Source organism: Tursiops truncatus, chromosome 3, assembly GCF_011762595.2.
Source record: "Tursiops truncatus isolate mTurTru1 chromosome 3, mTurTru1.mat.Y, whole genome shotgun sequence".
NCBI classification, from domain to species: Eukaryota; Metazoa; Chordata; class Mammalia; order Artiodactyla; family Delphinidae; genus Tursiops; species Tursiops truncatus.
The window spans coordinates 14588652-14612332 of NC_047036.1; positions in this window are offsets into that span (position 1 = coordinate 14588652).

Consider the following 23681-nt stretch of genomic DNA (forward strand, 5'->3'; position numbering starts at 1 on the left):
ATATTCAGCACAGTACATAGTACATAAGTGTTACCAAGGCTGTTGCCCCAGCATCATACCTCTGCCTCTCCCTCAAATGGAAACCAACTACTCTTATCTAAGTTTCAGGAGGAAGCTGCAAAGGGAACAAAACAAGAACTGGTTAGAACCAGCTAGGCCCAAGATGGTGAAAGATTCGACTTCCAGTAGACCCTGAGCCTCATTATATGCTCATTGTAATACATTAGCATGCTAAAGACACACCCACCAGTGCCATGAGAGTTGACAGTTGCCATGACGACAGCCAGAAAAGGCCGTACAACTACCGAAAAGGAATGTTGCATCAGGTCTGTGTCCAAATTACACCCCTGCTCTCGAAAAAGTCATGACTATTCCTCTGAGGCAAGAGTATTTACTGTGATTGAGGGGGGCCAGCTGGGGTGCTGGGCAGATAGCTTAGTAGGAGATTTGAAGATGCAGAAGAAGGAAGATCTGCAAGATGACCCTCAAAGTTTAGTAAGGTGGTAAGACACACTTGAGGGCCCATTGGAGACGGCTGATCTTGAATGATGGGTAATGATGCTCCGTTGCTAGCTCTTCCCCACAATTCCTTGGCTACTTGGGTGCAGACACACATAAAAAGAGCACCGCTGGGGGCCTCCAGGGTTGGATTTTTCTAGGTGCGTGTGACAGAAACCCAGCCCTCAAAACCCAATCAGGGAACTGGCAAGATTGTTGTTGATACGGTGGCCATCCCACAGAAATAAGACCTAGAGAGCGAAGAACCAGGAGATCGGTGGGTAGATGGGGAGAAGGAAACCAGTCCGTGCGATAAACACCGCGGGGAAGTCGAACCACAGTCTTGGTAAGAGTGGCTGGAAAAGCTTGTTTGAGAAATGGAGCAGGACACTTGAATTGGAAATTTTGGAAGTGGAGAAGTTTTGCACAGTGACAGTTTTCCTGGTGACTGAGGAAGAAGGTGACTGAAGGGGTGAGTGGGTTATTGAATGAGAGAAAGTGAAAACACTAAGAGGCCAGGACTTGAGCTAAGTTGTTCACTTGGAAGCCTCAAAGCAGACTTGGTGCTGTGTTGCACAGGACCATTGCAGACCAGGCTTCTGGAAGTTGCTGTAGGAAGCAAGGAGGGAGCTCATCCTCGGTGGCTCCAGTTAAGGCAAGGAGGGAGGAAGGATGTTCCAAAAAGACGATGGAGGGCAAAAGACCTCTGCTTGCTATGACGCTGCGCTCCTGGAGCAGAGTCTGAGAGGTGGGGAGGAGAGCGCAGCTGAGTCCAGGCAGGGAAACAGAGTGCATTATGGGGAGGATGATGTTGCAGCAAATTGGGCCCCCCGGTAGCTTACACTGTATGTTGACTGATGGTAATCGGAGATGAGACACGTGGAGATTAAGCTTTAACATCCCCTTTGAGGACAGTGAGCTCTGGCCCTAATGGCCAAAGAGGTATTCTTCACTTTGCCTCAGTAGACCTTGCAGGCTGGACCTCAAACAAAGCACACGTGGGTGAACCTGCTTTCCATGTGGGCTCAGCACACACCTCACATCTCTCCGAAGACCTCCCGTCCCTTTGTGCTCCTTGACCCTTCCTCTTTCACAACCTGCACTGAGAAGCTCTTAGCAGACTCCTGGTTTGAAGCTTGTCTCTGAGACTTTCTGAGCTCAGTGACCTCGGGCAAGTGACTTAACCTCTTGGTGCCTCATCCTCCTTATCTGTAAAATGGGAATAATAATATCACCCGACTCATAGGGTTGTCACCAAGATCAGTGATATGATGGATCTGAAGCACAGTACCTGGAACCCAGTGATGGACTAAAGAGAATGTGCAGCCTTGTCTCTATTTCTCCAACTGTTTCCTAAAATCCAGACTCACCGGACCTTTTCAAATCCTCTCTGTCTTATAGCTCCCTCACTAGGCTGTGAGTGACTTGAGGGCAGAAACATAATTTCTCATTCTCTTATCTCCAGTACTTTGAATGTTGCCTCTCACTTAGTATTTTGAAAATATTTGTTGAGATGTAAGTGGCTTATATAATATGGCCTCTTATGTTCTCTCCCAGACCTATTTGCCTTTTGAGATGAGACAAAAAGTTTACGTAAAAATGACTCTCAGGGCTTCCCTGGTGGCGCAGTGGTTGAGAGTCCGCCTGTCGATGCAGGGGATGCGGGTTCGTGCCACAGTCCGGGAAGATTCCACATGGTGCGGAGCGGCTGGGCCCGTGAGCCACGGCCGCTGAGCCTGCGCGTCCGGAGCCTGTGCTCCACAACGGGAGAGGCCACAACAGTGAGAGGCCCGCGTACCGCGAAAAAAAAAAAAAAAAAAAAGACTCAATTGCCCAGTTTCAGGTAAATGGTCAGGCAGAGGAGAGGTAGTTGTTTGGGGAAGAGTGGGGTGACTTTGTGTGGGCAGGACAGCGTTATTGATGAGGAACTTCCTAGAACCACTGAAATTGCATCGTATGTGGCTGGTTCGGACTTTCTCAGCTAATAAGGCCAATTCTGTATTTGGTATTTGTTACAAATACATGATATTATAACAACATAACTTGTTTTCTTATTAATAATTTAATATATAGCAATCTCTAGCATTTGGAAAAGAAGAGAGGGAAGTTCTTGTTCTAAATCAAATATTATAAATGAAAAACATGCATCTGTGAATCATAGATTGAAGCCAAGCATTATTAGTTTATGAAGATGTTGAACCGAACTGCCTCCCTGAGCTTCCTATCGCTGCATAGAGTCCAAAAGATCTCCAACAGCCCTCCTGTGGAATTGGACAGTAATTAGCAGATGGCCTTATAGTGATCTTGCTGAAAATACTATTATTCAATTTAAATTTGGATAAAATAAAAGAAATTAGAAAGCAACTAGAATATCAAGCTGATTTGCTTGATATTCTTTGGAGAAAGTAACATTTATTGTTGAGTTCTTTGTGGATTCCTGGAAATTTGCTGTCTGTTTTGTATTCTGAGTTTCAGACTTTTCCTGAAGGTCCCATAGGAAGTTCAACTAGAAGACCTGGCATTTCCTTACTTAATTCTCTAAGTCTCTCTAAAGACAACTAATAATTATTGGATAACTTTATCTTTTTTAAGACAAGGAACTAGGAGTTTACACACTAAGTGTATAATCAATCCATCAGGGTTATTAAGTAACTAGAGAGTGAGTTTATTCTGTCAAAGCCCCTACTGTAAACTAACGTACATGTTACCTTCTCTCTATATGTAACGCATGATGATTCGGTAACTTCTAGTGGAAACATACATGATTCACTTATGGATTTTCTTTTTATGAAATGTAGTATTTTTCTTGACAGAAAAAAATATACAGTGTGCATAATTTCCATCAATTATATCACGTATTATGCATATGCCTGTATCTTCATTATATTTCAGTAATTAAAAATAACGTATTCTTCATTGACACAAAGCATACAAAAAGATGCTTCAACTTTTAAAAAGAAAAAATCCTGTTATTATCCTTAAATTTGTTCACTTACCAAGTTTATAATACAATGGAAATAATCTGTATAAGGTTATAAAGCGTGTGGATTATATTAAAAAAAAATTCACATTGCTAGTTTCTTCATTTATCCTGGGCATCTGATTTTAGAGAGAAATTCTGGCTAGTCATGCTACCTAGTTTGATTGATACTTTCTTATAATCTTAGTCCTCGAGGAAACATTGGGATCTATCAACTGAGAAGTTGATAGTTTAAATCTTGATTACTTTTTTTTGAAGGTCACCATTTTGTTGGCTGCCCAACCATCTATACTTCATAGCTCAGAGTCACTCACATGAGGTCCTTTTGATGTGTTAATCAGAATTCTTCCAACTTTCCCCATCTTCCGATTCTCTGAAGCAAGCACAAGTTCATACTTATGAGAGATTTCATACCAGCTACAAGCCACCCACTCCCAAAGGCAAGAGGAGGCCAAAGTATTGCTGATGATTCAGATGATTTTGTTGGGTTGAGCCTAAAGATACTTTGTATTTGAAGTCTGGCTCCTTTTTTATATCTTAGACTATGGTTCTGCATTGTTCCTTGAGACAGTTTGGTTTATGGAAGAGTTGGAAGAGAGTCTTGTGTGACTTTTGAGAAAGATCACTTAGGAAGATAAAGGTGCAGGGGTAATAGTTGTAGACAGGATAGATGCCTGAAAACCAACAGGGCCCAGGAATGAGCACACCAGCTGGGGACTAGCAAATCAGATGAAGAAGAAGCTGGTTATCCACTTGAGCACCCAGTCAATTGGCGAAGTCAGAAATCAGAGATCTTTGTGATTTATGAAGCCAAACACCCAACCATATGTGCACTTACCATAGATGCTCCATGCTTTCAGCTTCTCCCCAGGCTACCTTTCCTGCCTTGTGATTTCTCCCCAGTCCTCCCAGGGCTTTTCCTGAATGTGTGGGCTTCCCCTCTGCTGTTCACACCAGTCCTCATTCCACTGTGTTTCTGATAATAGGTTTGCTAAGTATAAGGGAATTTTCACCTTTTTGAAATGGTCGAGGTGGAGGGGTGGAGATAGGAAGTAGTTCCTTAGTATATTTACCTTCACCAATTAAGAACTATACGTAAGAGGTAACTAATGGCAACCAGGATGGAGAGTTTTCTGGATAAGAAATAAGTGTAATTTTCTAAATTTTCCTTTTTGAGCACACTGAAAAGGGAAAGGTACTAGTATATATGTCAGAGTATTTCTCAAACATAACCTGCATGTGAGTCACCTGGAACCCTCATTCAGTTGCAGATTCTGATTCAGTAAGTCTGGACTGGGGCCAAGGCTCATCATTTCTGAAAAGCTCCCAAGGAAAGCCCGTGCTGCTGGTCCTTGCTCCACACTTCAATAGCTAGGTCTTAAGGGATTTCAAATAATTAATATTATTTATTTTATACAATTGATAATTGTCGATTTCTGGAAACGTATGTCATAGGTGTGTATCTAATTTTTTCCAGTCTGGTACTTAAAAAAATATTTCTAGGCTTTCTGCTTTGCTGTCTGTATCTGAATGATTGCTAGGCTTAAGTCGTGAGATGTTGAACGGTCATTGCTTGGCCTCCAACACGAGACAGCTAAATGACAGCTCCTGTATCTTTTACTACGTAGAGAGTTTTTTGTTTTCTTTTCTCAAAGGATTGCTGACCATTCCCAACATACCCTCCACCCCCCACATACGACTAAAATAGAAATAAGGTTAAATTGGGAAGTCCCTGGTGATCCAGTGGTTAGGACTTAGCGCTTTCACTGCCAAGGGCGTGGGTTCGATCCCTGGTTGGGGAACTAAGATCCTGGCGAGCTGCGCTACGCGGCCAAAGAAAACAACAACAACAAAGTTAAATTAAGGCTGCATAACTTTGGTTTGTACATAGCAGAGATTTATAGAATGCTGGGGCATGTAAAAATCCTCATCACTGGGTGATCTTCTCAGAGAATAGACTCTCATGTGATCCCTGCCCCTGGACGAGAACCACTGATTCAGAGCATAACCTACCAGATTTAGAAGGCTGGACCACTGACCCTCACAGGTCACGATTGTTCCGTGTAATAATGGAAAGATCACACTGTCACCTTCCATTTTGTGTGCAGCCCCTGCCACGTTCTCATCCTCTGAATCCCTCCTCTACCTGCCTCTGGGAAGACCTCATTCCCACATGAAGATTCATCTTTGCCTCCAGGATAGGGGACAATTTCTTTCTTTCTTTTTTTTTTTTTTTGGCAATACACCGGCCTCTCACTGTTGTGGCCTCTCCCGTTGCGGAGCACAGGCTCCAGACGCGCAGGCTCAGCGGCCATGGCTCACGGGCCCAGCCGCTCCGCGCGCGGCATGTGGGATCTTCCCGGACCGGGGCACGAACCTGCGTCCCCTGCATCGGCAGGAGGACTCTCAACCACTGCGCCACCAGGGACGCCCAGGGGACAATTTCTTGACCTCAGTCCTGTCAGGGGACTTAGGAAGACGTAGCCCAACATTGTGGTTAATGATGGCACTGTGGCCTTGGTTTTGAAGCCCAGTCTACCCTTGGACTTACTTAGGATAAGAGAATCAGCGGCCTATCCCAGAACCTGTGCCTTCCTAAACTGTGCCCCTCCAGAACTGAGGTCCTTCCTAGACCTTGCCAGTCCTTGTCTTGACTGGGGGGCCAGGTGTTAGCCCACTGCTAGTAGCGAGATCCCAGCCGGCAGCCAACAGAGGCTTTTCACAGACTCTACAGAGGTTGCCTCTAGAATCTCTGAATTTTGCCTTTTACCTGGATCCCCTGCCCCTCTTACCTGTACAGAGAATGCTGTTATTGTTATTCCACCCTATACATCCTAACACTATTTGCCTGGACTGGTCAAAATTTACCAAATTCTCTGAATTCTGAGTTTTGCTCAGTTTTGTCCCTGAACTGGCGGGTGTCAGAGCATTTCCCACATTAAGGGGCAGGCCTATTTCTGGGTTCCCCTCCTCTGGTCTAATCTTTACACCACAGTGAATCTGACTTTGCCTGACAATGTCCTGAGATGAAACATGGGTGCCAGGGAGGTGGATGTTCTTGACATTTCTGAGCGTTTGGTGATGGTGTCACCCAACAGAAGAACTATGTGCTGAAATTTTGAAACAAGGGTGTTATAGAAAGTTTTGGGGAAAGAGTTCTTCGCCTAATCTCTGGATAAGAACTCAGACTCTATGAACTACATATATTCCATTACCGTGAGGAATAAAGCTTACTGTCTTCCTTTACCATTGCACCTCTAGAGTACTTATTGATCATCTATTATGTTAACTCACAGTGAGTTATTAAAAAGCATTCTTTTGTGAAATACATGTTTAATCTTGGCACTATCATTGGGAATTGACTGCTTATTTTACAAAATAAAACAGGCATTTTAGATACTTTTTAGTTCCTTTTTAGTTTTTTTTAACACTATTCTTTGTCAGACTTGAGATTTGAAATCGATCAAGATATATATGTACCTAATAAATATACACGTATGCATACACACATATATATTAAAAATGTCTCTAACGAACTTAATGTTTTCTTTTTCAGTCACTCACATACAAAGTTGATAGTTTTGCTGCATTCATGTAACACCTGGATTTGTTTACTTAAATGTTTTCTTCAAATTAGTTCACTGGTTTATTTATTTCTACTGAGTCATATTTATTTAAAGAGGAACATTTATTTCACCTTCAAAATGGAAAGCCATTATAATTTGCCATAAATAGGAGATACCTGAAGACTTGAATTCTAGCCAGATGGCGTGGGCTGACACAGCCTCTGGATGGGAGGTATACTGGCTCAAGTGAGGAGATTAGTCAGTGCAAGAGTGGAGAGGAAGAGCTAGTAGATCAAATTGAGACTTTAACCTGGCTTTCATTTGGATTGAAGAATGCTGAAAAGGGAACCACTGTGTGTTTTATTTCATGCTGGTTCCAGGAACCACCTAACATCATCTTGCCAGTCCCCAGGGTGGACATCACACTGCATGGAAAGTAATGACCAAACTGTGTCTGTGCTCAACAGAAACTGTCTGTGTTCCTGCTACTCTGAACATAATTCCTATTGTACCTAAGCTGCGAACACTATCAGCTGAAAAGAGAAAGATGAATCCAATCACATACTGTCCTCTTTCAAATAATATAAAAGAGCTGCTTTAGCTGGCTATGTCACTAGCTTATTGCTTCTTCACACAGCAATAATAATTAAGAAGAAACGAATCATTTGCTACCTCTCTGTGCAGACTCTGCCCTTGAGAGCTTCCCCAAAGAGTTTGCTAGGAGCTGCCTCCAGGCCCCCTTCAAACAATTTTTTCATTCAGTTTCAAGCCTTTTGTCATTCAGCTTCCAGGCACTAAGCTCTCCACTTTTTCTCATCTCTCTTCTTCCATTTCTCTCCGTACTCGTCCACTTGTGGCGTAAGGCTTAAAATTAAGGCCCAGTATTATGTGTTGCCTTGACATCTAGGGGAAACTGGGAGGGGCTTGAATGGCCTAAAGCATGTTTCCCTCTGCTCTCTGCTCCCGTGGGCAAGGTGCCCTAGCCAAACAGCCCCCCTTCTCCTGGGGACCAGGCCCTGGTCCTGCTTATTCCTGAGTGGCAGGCTTCAGTTCCCTGCCAGCCCCTAGATTTGTTCAGATGAGCCCATCGCACTCTCCCGTGGGAGCCATCCCACCCTCTTGTTACTACAAAGCCTGCCTCTCCAGCCTCTGCTCCTTCACTCTGTTCCCAAGTGCACCTCCCATGTGGCCCCACGGAGCAGCGTCCCCCTCCTGAGGCTGTGAGTACATGTGACTGATAAACTACTGTTGTTCTCCTCTGTCCAGAGTTGGGGTCACGTTGTGGACCATTCCTATAACTCTCGAGTGCCACTGCTGTAACAACTTTCCATCATCCAGTGCCCTTTGCCATGGAAGAATGGGAAAAATCAATTTGAAGACACATTTCTGTTGAACTGTGAAGATATGACCATCTCACAAGTGTTCAGGGGGTGCAATTTTAGGCAGTGTATGCTCGGTGGATAGGAGAGATATGTGGCGGACGTGGACATATCAAATCCCGTTGTAGGGATGACTGTCTTCCTTGTCTGATAGTAAGGCCTGTCCTAAATATTCAGCTCATGTGCTTATATACCAGAGGAGAGAAACTTACCTAAATATAAAACATAAAGTCTTGGAAATACAGCCAGAGTGTTTATCAGAAAAGTACCACACTCCATATTTTAGCATTTCAAAGTCCTTACAAAAAGCCACATCAACAGGTAAAAAGAAAAGATTTATTTCTCTTGCTCATTGGTACCATGGTAACAGTTTGTTAATAACAAATGCAGGGGTTTCACCTCAATGGGCTTGACGTCTAGTTCGGACTCTAACCATTGATAATCCTGGCTCAGTTACTTACGCTCAGTCACATAGGTAAAATGGGTCCCTATCCCTTGGGGTTCTTGTGGGGATGAATGGGGTTAATAGTGTCAGGCCCTCGGAAAGCGCTGCTCACATGTTTTGCTATATTTCTACTATATAGAAATCTCAGTCTCGGATGTTTGACAGCATCCATATGCTCTTCCATTGCTATTTTCTAATGTCCTGACTTTCTGTAGATTTATGGCTAGTGTCTTAGTTTAAATCTGCCCTAAAGCCTTACTTGTTCTTGATTGAATTGCCATTGTATTTGAAAGTAATTTTTCTCTGATCTGAATTATTGCAAGGGGGAAGCAACAAATACTGGGCATAAACATGCTCGGTGCGTGCTCAGCAAGCAGCAGGCTAAATAAATACAATGTTAGGCATACTTTCTGATTTCATGATCTGGAGTTTTTTCTACACTAATGCCTAACTCATTCCTGCATTCATATCTGTATTCAAGATGGTTAGATTTTCCAAAAGTTTGACTTCCAGAATAAAGGAGTTGTTCAGTTATTGCCTTGAGGAATTATGCTTTGGTCACCGTAAGTTAAATTCACTGTTTTCATCTGAGAAAAATCATAATTTAAAACAAAAGGCTATTTTTCATGTTGGAAATAAGGCTGGAACTCCACACCCTGTTTGTCTAATTAATCAGACCTCTAGAAGGGCAACATCCTAGAGAAGTACTAATATGGTTTGGGAGGGGCTATTATTTATAGATAGTGGGCTCAGATAAGGGTGTGTTTGATATGCCATATTTATTAGAGATAAAAAGAGGAAAAAGGGATTAGACTGAGACTTTGCAGATTCAGACACGAACTTTAGGGTATTTTAAGTTTATATGTGGACAAGTGACCATCGGTAGAAAGTGTTTCTGTGTATGTATGTTTGCATGTGCATGTAAGTGCATCTAAGTAGGGGGAAAACGAACACACTGAAGGAATGGAAAATAATCACAAAATATCAGTGATCATTTCAAAGTGTTGATTGACAGTGATGCATTATAGGAAGAGCGACATTGCTGCCACAACTCTCTGCTCTCCTGAGATGGCAGTCTAAGAATATTGCTGTGTTAATGGCAATTTCAAGAAGAACTAGTTTACATATTTTTTCTATCAAACTACAGTAGAACTAAGAATGGAAATGAGATTGGACCTTCCAAAGTTGTTTTTTATTATACATTTTCTAGCCTTTGAAAAAAGTATATTTGTTATTTTGGGTCACTCATAAATTGGGGGAAATATCCTTTGTGAGTAGATATATGGAGTTAAAATCATAAACAGTTAAGAACTGAAGCATTTTGGTAGGCACACCCATGCGTATTTTGAACAATAAAATGAGTTTTTGTTTTAAAGAAAATTTTTTTTCAACCAATGAAACATTTAAAGTACATTTTATGAAGACCCAACAGTTCAATTTGTGGACAGGTTAGCGCTGTTACCTTGGGGGGTCAGGCTTATGGAAGCTCATGAGATGTGAACCCAGAAATAAACCAAAGAAAACCATGAGCAGAAATCAAAGAAAATTCCTGTTACACAGCCTGCAAGGCACTGCTCTCCAGAAGGTCTCAGTTCCTTGCTTAGATAGTAGTCTGCAAATAAGGGAGTGGAATAGAAAGATGGAGAATTACACAGTAATGGTTGTGCGTAGAGAGAGGAGACAGAAAAACTGTAAAGGATGGGCAGAAGTATTACAGTCTGAGTCCATCAAGCATGGGCAAGTGGTGTCACAGGTCTCAGGAGCTCTTTTTTCTTTTGCAGTTGCTGTTCTATTTTCTCATATCTTTTTGAAAAAATTGAAATATATTCTCAAACTCTCCCAAAAAATTGCAGAGGAAGGAACACTCCCAAACTCATTCTATGAGGCCACCATCACCCTGATACCAAAACTAGATAAAGATACTACAAAAAAAGAAAATTACAGACCAATATAACTCATGAATATAGACGCAAAAATCCTCAGCAAAATACTAGCAAACAGACTCCAACAACACATTAAAAGGATCCTACACCATGATCAAGTGGGATTTATCCCAGGGATGCAAGGATTCTTCAATATAAGCAAATCAATCAATGTGATACACCGTATTAACAAATTGAAGAAGAAAAACCATATGATCATCTCAATAGATGCAGAAAAAGCTTTTGACAAAATTCAACACCAATTTATGATAAAAACTCTCCAGAAAGTGGACAGAGGGAACCTACCTCAACATAATAAAGGCCATATATGACAAACCCACAGCAAACATCATTCTCAATAGTGAAAAACTGAAAGCATTTCCTCTAAGATCAGGAAAAGACAAGGATGTCCACTCTCACCACTATTATTCAACATAGCTTTGGAAGTCCTAGCCATGGCAATCAGAGAAGAAAAAGAAATACAAATTGGAAAAGAAGAAGTAAAACTGTTACTGTTTTCAGGTGACATGATACTATACATAGAGAATCCTAAAGATGTCACCAAAAAACTACTAGAGCTAATCAATGAATTTGGTGAAGTAGCAGGATACAAAATAAATGCACAGAAATCTTTTGCATTCCTATACACTAATGATGAAAAATCTGAAAGAGAAATTAAGGAAACACTCCCATTTACCATTGCAACAAAAAGAATAAAATACCTAGGAATAAACCTACCTAGGGAAACAAAAGACCTGTATGCAGAAAACTGTAAGATACTGATGAAAGAAATTAAAGATGATTCCAACAGATGGAGAGATATACCATGTTCTTGGGTTGGAAGAATCAATACTGTGAAAATGACTCTACTACTCAAAACAATCTACAGATTCAATGCAATCCCTATCAAATTACCAACGGCATTTTTTACAGAACTAGAACAAAAAATCCTAAAATTTGTATGGAGACACAAAAGACCCCGAATAGCCAAAGTAGTCTTGAGGGAAAAAATCGGAGCTGGAGGAATCAGGCTCCTGGACTTCAGACTATATTACAAAGCTACAGTAATCAAGACAATATGGTACTGGCACAAAAGCAGAAATATAGATCAATGGAACAGGATACAAAGCCCAGAGGTAAACCCACACACCTATGGTCAACTAATCTATGACAAAGGAGGCAAGGATATACAATGGACAAAAGACAGCCTCTTCAATAACTGGTGCTGGGAGAACTGGACAGCTACACCTTAAAGTATGAAATTAGAACACTCCCTAACATCATACACAAAAATAAATTCAAAATGGATTAGAGACCTAAATGTAAGACCGGACACTATAAAACTCTTAGAGGAAAACATAGGAAGAACACTCTTTGTCACAAATCACAGCAAGATCTTTTTTGATCCACCTCCTAGAGTAATGGAAATAAAAACAAAAATAAGCAAATGAGACCTAATGAAACTTAAAAGTTTTTGCACAGCAAAGGAAACTACAAACAAGATGAAAAGGAAACCCTCAGAATGGGAGAAAATATTTACAAATGAATCAATGGACAAAGGATTAATCTCTGAAATATATAAACAGCTCATGCAGCTCAATATTAAAAAAACAAACAACCCAATCCAAAAATGGGCAGAAGACGTAAGTAGACATTTCTCCAAAGAAGACATACAGATGGCCAAGAGGCACATGAAAAGCTGCTCAACATCACTAATTATTAGAGAAATTCAAATCAAAACTACAATGAGGTATCACCTCACACCAGTTAGAATGGGCATCATCAGAAAATCTACAAACAACAACTGCTGGAGAGGGCGTGGAGAAAAGGGAACCCTCTTGCACTGTTGGTGGGAATGTAAACTAATACAGCCACTATGGAGAACAGTATGGAGGTTCCTTAAAAAACTAAAAACAGAACTACCATATGACCCAGTAATCCCACCACTTGGCATATACCCAGAGAAAACCATAACTCAAAGAGACACATGCACCCCAATGTTCATTGCAGCACAACTTACAATAGCCAGGTCATGGAAGCAACCTAAATGCCCATCGACAGAAGAATGGATAAAGAAGATGTGGTACATATATACAATGGAATATTACTCAGCCATAAAAAGGAACAAAATTGGGTCATTTGTTGAGACATGGATGGATCTAGAGACTGTCATACAGAGTAAAGTAAGTCAGAAAGAGAAAAACAAATACCGTATATTAACATATATATGTGGACCTAGAAAAATGGTACAGATGAAATGGTTTGCAGGGCAGAAATTGAGACACAGATGCAGAGAAGAAATGTATGGACACCAAGGGGGGAAAGCGGCAGGGTGGTGGTGGTGGGATGAATTGGGAGATTGGGATTGACATATATACACTAATATGTATAAAATGGACAACTAATAAGAACCTATTGTAAAAATAAATAAATAAAATAAAATTTAAAAAAATTGAATTATAGTTTATTTACAATATTTCAGGTATACAGCAAAGTGATTCAGTTACACATATATACATATATGTATATTCTTTTTCAGATTCTTTTCCATTATAGGTTATTACAAGATATTGAATATAGCTCTCTGTGCTATACAGTAGGTCCTTGTTTTTTATGTATTTTTTTGTTTATCTATTTTATATACAGTAGTGTGTGTCTGTTAATCCCATACTTCTAATTTATCCCTCCCCGCATTTTCCCTTTAATAACCATAAGTTTGTTTTCTATGTCTGTGAGTCTATTTCTGTTTTATAAATAAGTTCATTTGTATAATTTTTTTTTTAGATTCCACACATAAGTGGTATCATATGATATTTGTCTTTCTCTGTATGACTTACTTCATTTAGTATGATAATCTTTAGGTCCGTCCATGTTGCTGCAAATGGCATTCTTTCATTCTTTTTTATGGCTGTGTAATATTCCATTGTATATACATACCACATCTTCTTTATCCATTCATCTTTCAGTGGACATTTAGATTGCTTCCATGTCTTGGCTATTGTCAATAGTTATGAACATTGAAGTGCATGTATCTTTTTTTTTTTTTTTTTTTTGCAGTATATGGGCTTCCCACTGCTGTGGCTTCTCCTGCCGCGGAGCACAGGTTCCAGACATGCAGGCTCAGCAGCCATGGCTCACGGGCCCAGCCGCTCCACGGCATGTGGGATCCTCCCGGACCAGGGCACGAATCCACGTCCCCTGCATCGGCAGGTGGACTCTCAACCACTGCGCCACCAGAGAAGCATGACATGTATCTTTTTGAATTTGAGGAACTCCTTTTTTTTTTTTCCTATTTAAAATATAAGTTTAGTTCTCATCACACACACAGAAATTCTGTATCTATGTGTGGTGATGGAGGTTAACTATACGTTGCAGTGATCATTTCACAATATGTACAAATACCTAATCATTATGTTGTACACCTGGATCTAATATAATGTTGTATGTCAATTATACCTCAATAAAAATAAAATGTAAGGCTTTATTAGAATTGTATTATAGTGAAATGATAAAGGCAGAAGAATTGAGAGGGAATTTAAGGAATCTCTGCCAACATTTCTCAAGAGGTCTTGAAGGCAAGCTTGCATTATGGTGCAAAATAAAATATTTGATGTGTGTAAAGATGACCAAATCACAAAGGAAACTTAAATTATTCTCAGTGTCATTCCCAGCTCAGTTTCTTTTCATTTCCTCCACCAGATGCTCATTCCCGTTGGTGACACTGTGAGAAGGAGCCTAAACTTTGTTTCTTGTTCACATCTCTAGGCACCAGGGCAGAGCCCCGACCAGTCTTTGACATTAAGCAGAACATTCTGGTGTCACAACAAATTGTAAAATCATGTGCCTTATGTGCTGTATACATATAGTCTACAAAACCTGTGACTCTCATCCTTCCCCTCCTCCCACCACAGCTCTTACTTTGTCCTCACCTCTCCTCACACCCTAACAACACTGCTTCATTCTCTAGCTCAGAGGTTGCAAACCCAGTAGTTGTGAACCCAGGGGTTGCGGACTCAGGGGCCTACAGGAGCCACGTAGAGCCCAATGGAGACTGAGACAAAGAGCTCTGGGGTTGGCTGATGCTCAGTTCCCACAGATGGTTGTTATAAGTGAAGGCAGGCCCAGAGTTGCCAGGCCTGTTTCTCAATTTTGTTTTTTATGTGGGATTTCTGAATTTTTATGTTAGTTAATGTAATATTTTTAAATGCGTGGGATAAAAGTAACAGTTTGCAGGACCAGTCTGGCCCATAGATTCAAGTCTGTCACCTCGGCTTCATCTATGTTTGAAATTCATTCCAGGGAACTTCCCTGGCGGTCCAGCCGTTAAGACTCTGTGCTTCCACTTCAGGGGGCACGGGTTCGATTCCTGGTCGGGGAACCAAGATCCCACATGCCGTGTGGCATGACCAAAAAAAAAAAAGAAATTCAGTCCATGCCTGACTCTCCCCACACCTGACCTGTGTCTAATAAGATATATATTAAGGACAAAGATGTGTATCAAGACACCACTTCAAGCTAGATTATGATAGCAATCTTGTGCAATAAAATATATACTATAAAATAAAATATACTATAAAATAATAAAATATATACTATACTATAATAATAATAGTAGTGTGTTATAATAATATAACCCTGGACAGCAATGTATTTCCCAAAAGAATTGTATATATTCTTTAGTTATAAATGGCACATTGGGGAAAAGAAAGCTTATGCATAATTTATTCTTAAAAACTTGAATTCATAATGGATCAAAAGAAAGCTCTAGTTAATATTCTTCAGTGGTTGTAAACCTCCCTAAACTATTAATATGTGGCCTGGGGCATATTTAGGATGTTAGGAATAGAATTCAGATTAAATAAAATATACTTATGGTCATGCCTACTGTACAACAAACACACACTTTAATCAAATCATGGAAATAGGAAAGTTAGAATGCATTATACCAGTCATGAGAAACATTTTATTGGAATTTTCATTTGGTCTGACAACGGTTTCCGTTGGCAAATATGAATTTGTCAGCCTCTCATATGAACCCCTTTACAAAGTGCCTGCCTTCAGTAAACCCTGGAATGCTCACATAGCCACTCTGCTGCTAATAACTTCCTTTCATCCCCTCTGATGTTGGCCTTGTACCCCCAGATTTAGCCTTGGGTAATAAAATTCTCAGGCTATTGTTCGGGGATCTTTTATCAGCTTTGAGTTGGCTTTGTGGCACTAAGCTTTGTGCCAAATTAGTTTAATTATACAGGTTGAGGGGAGGGGAGGGAAGCAAAACATTTCATCGCCTTGATGGGAACCCTCAGGTGATCTTGAAGATGCTCATCACTTCCATGATATGGTCATTGCAGAGTCCCACTGCCTGGTGCCTGGCCAGTGTCACCCCCAGGGAGGCCCTTGCTCACCATGGATATTCTTTCATGACTTCCCCTTGGACCCCTCTCAGCTTTGAATCTTCGCAACTACACCAACCTTGCAATTCTGGGGATTGCTACTGAGCAATCAGTTGGTAACTTGAGCCACTGCCTTGAGGTCCCCATTGGCGTTGCCACTTCTTCACTGCTCAGACCCGGCAGTTTGGCTGGTTTTGCTGAGACCCCTACTTCTGCTGCTGTTCCAGGGTTTCTGCTGAAATGTGTTGCACGCTTACTTTTCTCTGCTCAGTCTTACAGCTCTGAGTTGTTTGTTTGCCGCCAGCTTTTCTTGCTGAGGAATCCTCTTTTCTTGTTGTTACTCTATGACATCTACCCAGAGTAAACTGCTCCCTGGAGGAATATACTCTTTCTGGGCTCCTCCCAGGTGTCCTATCTAGAGGATTTCTCACTCTGGAGACACAGCCCAGACTTCCGCAGAGAGCTGCTCCAGGAGCCCTATGGAGTGGTTTTCACAGCCCTGTATCCTGAATGGGCTGGAGGGGGAGGCAAAAGAGTGTGGATTCCAGCAGGGCACAGCGGAGACCATAGAACTGTCCTCCTTTGGTTGAGATGCCCTTACCCCTGGGGACCTTGGGTTGATATCGTGCAGGTTGATACGTATCACATTTGCTTTACACTTGACAATATACCTTGGGATCACGCTGTATCAGGATCATGCTGTATCGAGTTGTCTTGTGCTCTTAGGGAATCCCTGGGTTAATTGATTTCATCATTCTCCTCCTGATGAGCTGCCAAACTTCTTGATCACAGACACTCTGGGGACAGAGTGAATGTCCCTGTACCCACACCATTTCATCCAGGTGCCAATCAATCTTTCACAGAAATTTTAAGTAGGCACAAATAAGGAGAATGAAGAAAGAAAGATGCTGTAGTATCTGCAGCAGAAAGACCACAGGACCAGGAATCAGCAGATTTGGGTTCAAGTCTCAGCTCCACTATTTGTGAGATATTGACTGAACAACCTTCCTGAGGCTCAATTTCCTCATTAGTAAAATGGAAATAAACCCCCTGCTTTGGCTCACTCATAAGGTTTCTATGAGCACCAGATCTGTGGGCATGCCTCCCTCCTTTCCTGCCCTTCCTTCCTTCCTCCCTCCCTCCCTCCCTTCCACTTTCTTCCTTTCTGTCTCTCCCAGTGTTCTTTCTACTATACCACAACTTTCAGAAAATTCATTCACCTCCAAAGGAGCTCTTCCTGCTTCTCGGGGTCCCTGGTGTAGGATGGGCCTATCCTCTTTCTCTGTAGCCCTTACCATTCTCAGGAGGCCCAGAGGGACAAGGTAGGATGCCTCGAGATTAGTCCGATATGCTAAGCTGAGAATGGCTGAAGGGGTGGGTTGGTACCTGGAAACGTTTCTGTAGGCAACGTCCTCTGTCTCAGAAACCCTAACCTTATAGTGAAAGATTCCTAGCAGATCCTCTTGCACTTAAGAAAATATGTTTATTTTTATTTCAGGGGAAAGCAGTGGAATTTCATCAAGAAACCTCAATTCCATTGAGAAACCAATACACGACATATTGTCTCTGAGTTTGCACACCATGGAGACAGGACTTGGAAAAGATTTCTGGCCTTTCTAAATGCAAGTGGCCCAGATCTCCCGGGCCCTCTCCTTTGCTCTTGTGCTGGGTGGGAGAGAGTGCCTTCAACAAAGGATTCATCGGGACTGTGGCTGCCTCTGGGCAAAACCCTCAGTCAAGCAGTAATTGCTTCTAGGTGTGGGGTTGCCATTCCACCCTACTGACTTATTTCCTGATCAACCTCTTAAAGATTCAGTTTAGCAATAACAGAAATTCTTACGGAACTAGAAATGCTAGAAATTATCCTGGAACTAATAATAAGCACTATGCTAGCTGGTGCAGTTAAACAAATGAGTAAGATATAATTTCTTCCGTGAAACAATTTTTTGTCCGGGGGAGGAGAAAGATAGTGGAACAAGTTTGAAATAAATGAAAACAGTTCTTTCTACAAAGTTATTTTTTTCCAGAACAATCTATTCAATATTTGCAAATAAAGGATTAAAATACTTCTAATAGTCTTGGCAATACTGACAACTGTCTGTTCCTTGAGTTTTCAAGTTCTAGGAAGAGGAATTTTTTTTTTTTAACTGAAAATTACTATATTTTGTTTCATTTTTAAATTTTTTAAATTTTAAAAATTTTTATTGGCGTATAGTTGACTTACAATGTTGTGTTTCAGGTGTACGGCAAAGTGAATCAGTTATACATATACATATAGGAAGAGGAATTTACTGAACCTGTTTGCTCAGCAACTAACGGGCGTTGAGAACCTACTCATTTCCAGATTTATTCAGCATCCCTATATTGATCACCAGGCACCAGAGATACAAAGCCTTGTTCTTAAAGACATTCTAGTGGGAAGGTGGAGATTGTAGCATCACAGAGTCAATTTGTACCTCTGCATGGTACAGTTTACTGAGTCAATGGCAACAAGGTTTCAAAGTTGCAAAATATTTTTCTTGTAGAGAAATTTTGCTTATAACTATATTTGTTTTGTTTGGAGTTTGGTCTAAGCTCTGATGATAATTCAACTGGGTCACTCAGCCCTGAGATAGTGAAGGCCTCTTGTTGCTGTGTTTTTCTTTTAATGTCTGGGAGAATGTTCTGAAAGCTTCCTTCTGTCTGCAATATGATACATGGAGAAGGTAGACAGCTATACAGGGAAGAGCCAGAATTCGTTTCTGCAAGTAGAGGAGCTCTAAGTGCAAATGTAGGAACAGAGATTATTGTAAAGAGAACTGTTTTATTTTCTTAAGAAAAACATGGCTTTCTTAAAATTGCCACTTCTGTGAGGATATTAAATTGGCATTGGTAACTACAAGTAACTACAAGTACAAGTAGTTAGTTACTTGTAGTACAACTACAAGTAACTACAAGTAACTACAAATTACAGTTAGGCCAATTGTCACCATTTTCTCTCACCAACATTGTTAATATTGTAATACATGAAAGAAACTTCAGTTGAAATTAAGAAAAGAAGGCATAATTGATGTTAAAAAATAAAATATGGTCTTAATTAAGTAGTGACTTGTACAACTCATAGCCGTGTTGACCGAATTGACCAGATTAGGTAAACAAATATAGGATAAGTCTTGCAACTTTGATGAGGTAATAGGGTCATATAAAGTAACCTTAATACAATGTGGGAAGTAGCACAATGCCAGGATTATGCTTTTGGAGGTCAAAACAAGTCACAGAATGACTAGGAACACCTCAAGTTCTCCTGATTCCAGTGCATCTCCAAAATCCTAGCCCTTCAAATGATCAAGTGATTATTTGAGCAGATATTTAGCTCTAGATAAAAATGGAATTTTTATTGTCACAATGCATTTAAATGGTGTTGACTCTGGGTGGCAAATAGGCTGGGATCAGACCTGCTTGATATTGCTTCAGGCAATGATGTCAGCAGCTGCGTGTTAAATAAATAAATTAGAGATTCACTTAATGCCAAGTTACACAATCAGAAACACAACAATCTCTTTCCATTTCCTTTTCACGACAAGGTTTGTGTAACTTCAGGGCAAAACCCAGAGCATGTTCACTGGCAAATCTGGGGACTAGCGAATATCTTAGAGTATGGCAGATAAATGACCTGAATGCTGAGAAAAAATTCCAGCCAGTTTCTCCAGCTACTGGGAAGTAGATGAGGTGGATGAAGAGTGTAGGGACAGGCTGTGAAAAGCTTGATTCTCCACAAGGATCTGGGTCCCCACTCACTTCTACCCTCCAGACCGGAAGAATTCTCTATGAAGTCTGCATTCCCTGTGTGCTATTTAGCATAGTGTTCTTTTCATTATTTTCATTGATAATAACAACTGCCATTTATTGAGGGCTTCTTATGTGCCAGGCATTCGTTTAGAGGCTTCCAATATACTTGTTCCTTCATCCCTGTGGGGTCATTTAAAAGATTTTTTTAGTTTCAAATGTGACTTGTGAACAGACTCAGAAATGGATTAAGGAGGGGTAAAAAAATAATAAATTGGAAAACAGGTGCTCAAATACTTGCACAAAAAATTTCCTAAGAGCATTATTCACAACAGTCAAAAGGTAGAAACAGGCCAATACGGATTTATGGATGAATCTATAAACTGTGGTTTATACAATCAGTGGAATATTAGTCAGCCGTAAATAAAAGGAATGGAGTACAGACATGTGCCACAATGTGGATGAACTTTGAAAACGTGATGCTAACAGAAAAAAGCCCAAGACAAAATGTTTCACAGATTGTATGATCCCCTTTACATGAAGTATCCAGAGGGATAAATCTAGAGAAACAGAAAGCAGATTGGGGGCTACTAGGGGCTGCTGGGAATGGAGTTTTCTTTTAGGGTGATGACAACCTTTTAGAAATAGAGGTGATGGTGGCAGAACATTGTGAACATACTAAATACCACCCAGTCGTATGTGTTGAAATAGTTAATTCTATGTTAGGTGAATTTCATCTGAATAAATAATTTAAAAAGACTAAATCTATAATAAAACCAAAGGAATCTAATTTTCTATACCTGCTATGCTCACACCTTTTCATTCCCAATCATAGCAGAGGCCTGATAGAAACCAGCCAAACAGTTGGGTTGGTCTCATTTACTTGAGGTCTTGGTTCAAAGGTCACCTTACCAGAAAGGCCTTTCTGGCCCATTTATAATAGGACCCCCATCATTTTTGTCCCCCTCACCCTTTGTTTGTCTTTACAGCACTTTTCACCAACAGACATATCTCCTGCCTCTCCTCCCAGTTGAATATAAAATCTACAAGAGCAAGAATTTTATTATTTTTATTCACCATTGTACCTAAAACAATACCTGTCATAGTACAGGTGCTCAGTACATATTTGGTCAAGGAGTGAATGAATGAACATCAGGACTGAGTCCTGATTTTCTTCAACATTCATCATCACAGGTACTGTAAAGGCAAACATTCTTGAGTGAAAGGAAGGTGTCATTTATCTTTTACTTCCAACATCTAGGATGACACCAAGAACAGAGATGATGCTCATTGACTAGTTTTGGAGCTAAGCTAAGGATAATCTAGTTGGCAAGATGAGACACAGGTAGTAAACAAAAAGATAAATGACAATGCAAAAGCAGAGGAAAGAATCATCTGGGAGTCATTAGATTTCATTTTGAATTCTGGCTCTTTTCTTCCTCTGAGGAGAGGATTTTAATCTCTCTGGGCCTCAATTTTCTCATCAGTCAATTTGGGACCAGATGGCCTCTCTGACCCATTCTAAACTTTAATTATTATGCACATGTGTGTGGCGAAGGAAAAGAGTCCCTGCGTTAAAATAAATGGAAAATCACCCAAGATGGGAAAGTTATTGTCAGCTACTCTCCCCCACCCTGATCATGGGACAAGTTTAAAGAAGAAGAAAGCTGAAGAAAGTCTCTTTCAAATGTGAAATTTTGTTGCTTAATATAATTTTGTGAAATATGAGTGGGAATGAGTTCTAAGACATAGTCTAAGCCTTTTGAGACAACAGTCCTTGTTTGGAAAAATGACGAATACATGAAGTTTGACTTCTTGATGTAAACTTTTCAAGGAAATTTAACACTGTATTAAAAAAAATTCTTAAAGGTTGATGGGATCTTCAATGGATCTTTAAGCCTACCCACGAGCGAAAGCTCTGATTGCAATGATTTCTCCAACTGGAGTTCTAAAGTTCCTCAAAGATTTTCCTTGTTTATAATAATGTGCAAGACATTTGCAAACTCTAAATAAATACAAACATGGAATTGAAGGCCAAGCAAAAATTTTATTCTATGCCTGGGGTGGTTGAAATAGAACAAGGGCAGAAATATCATACAAACAAAAATCAGGGTTCAGCTGGCTCCTTGAAGAAATTAGTTGGCTTCAAGACACTTAACCTGTTTGCGGAAATCTTTGAAATTTGACAGTGGGGACCTGGCAAGTGAGAGTCTCTCTTACTTGCAGTTTTAGTACAAAACACAGAATGGAGGTACAAGAGACTAGAAGTAAAACATAATAATCTTACAAAGGAAAATCCTCAACTGGGCCAGCAGTACAGAATCATTTATAAAAGGTAGGATAAAAATCCATTTAATGATTTTTTCCCTCCGAGCGCTATGAAGAAGGAATCATCTTGTCAAACTGAGTAATTTAAATTCAATTCAACAAACATTTATTGAGTACCTACTCTGGGAGGCATACTGTTTTTGTAGGGAAAACAAAAATGAGGTTGATTTTTTTAAACAATCTAAAGGTTATTGTATAAATGTGACGAATATATGCTCAATTTCTTGCTCTTACTTCTTTTTCCCTTTTGGGAACACTTCTGCCTTAGTCTCATATAGAAGGTAATTTTCTTTCTTTGTCCTGTATTCCTTGAAATATGCATGATTATTTTTCACCATACTTTAACTTTTTCTTATATTTTGTTTCAAACTATTTATAATTACATATGTATATATATATGTATATATATATAATTTTTTCCCTTTTTCCCCAGGATTAGAATTTACTTCCTTCTCCTCCCCCAGCCCCACACCCCTCTCCGCAGCTCCTACCTACAGGGACTCTGGCTGAATCTATTTGATAGGGTTCTTTAACCAGATAAACAGAATGAGAGTGAGAACTGGGTTATCATGCTTGTAAGTATTGTTCCACTGTGCAAATTAGTTAAATTCTCTAGGCCTCAATTTTCTTTTCTATAAAAGGTATAGGCAGTAAAATATGGAAAAGTAACCTCTTGAATTCATCGCTGGAAACCTTGGTTGAGTTGTAACCCATAGATGTCAGGAAGAATGTTGGCAATATGGCCAGATGGCTGATACGTGCGTGGCAGGCTATTAAGTTGACCCTAGATTAGCATAAGCTAAATGTTTATTTAAGTTGCACAGACATGCAAGATGCAGCTGAAGAATTGTAATGGAGGTCTTAGATTGATGATCAATCTGAGATGGCCTAAAATAAAATATTTAACTAGGAAGTATTTTGCATATTACCAAGTAATGAAGATAATACAGATATCAGCTTGCTAGGTTGAATACACCCTAACAACAGCCTGCCAAATTGGGCTAATCCAGAAGATTTCACTACATCTATTGGGAGATTGACAGAGAGGATGTCTGCTACCAGAATTGGAGGCAAAACTACACACATAAGGACAGGATGTTTCGGTATGCTCCTGGGGAAGAGGCATGGGAAAGCTCAGAATCACAGTTCTCTGAGAGTTTTGTGATATTTTAACAATCTGAGGATATTCTTTGGCAATATTTTTCAACTGGAAGAGGGGTCAAATTAAAGGGATAGAATATTTGGCAAAATCCGGTGTAGCTTTGCGCTCATGATTATACTAGAATAGATTAGAGCACGCATGATCTGAAATAACAGTAGTTCCATTCCCGATTGTTTTATTGAACTAGGTGATGTCCCATACTCTCTGCCACTCCTGACTTCCTTTCTTTTCTGCAAACGTTTA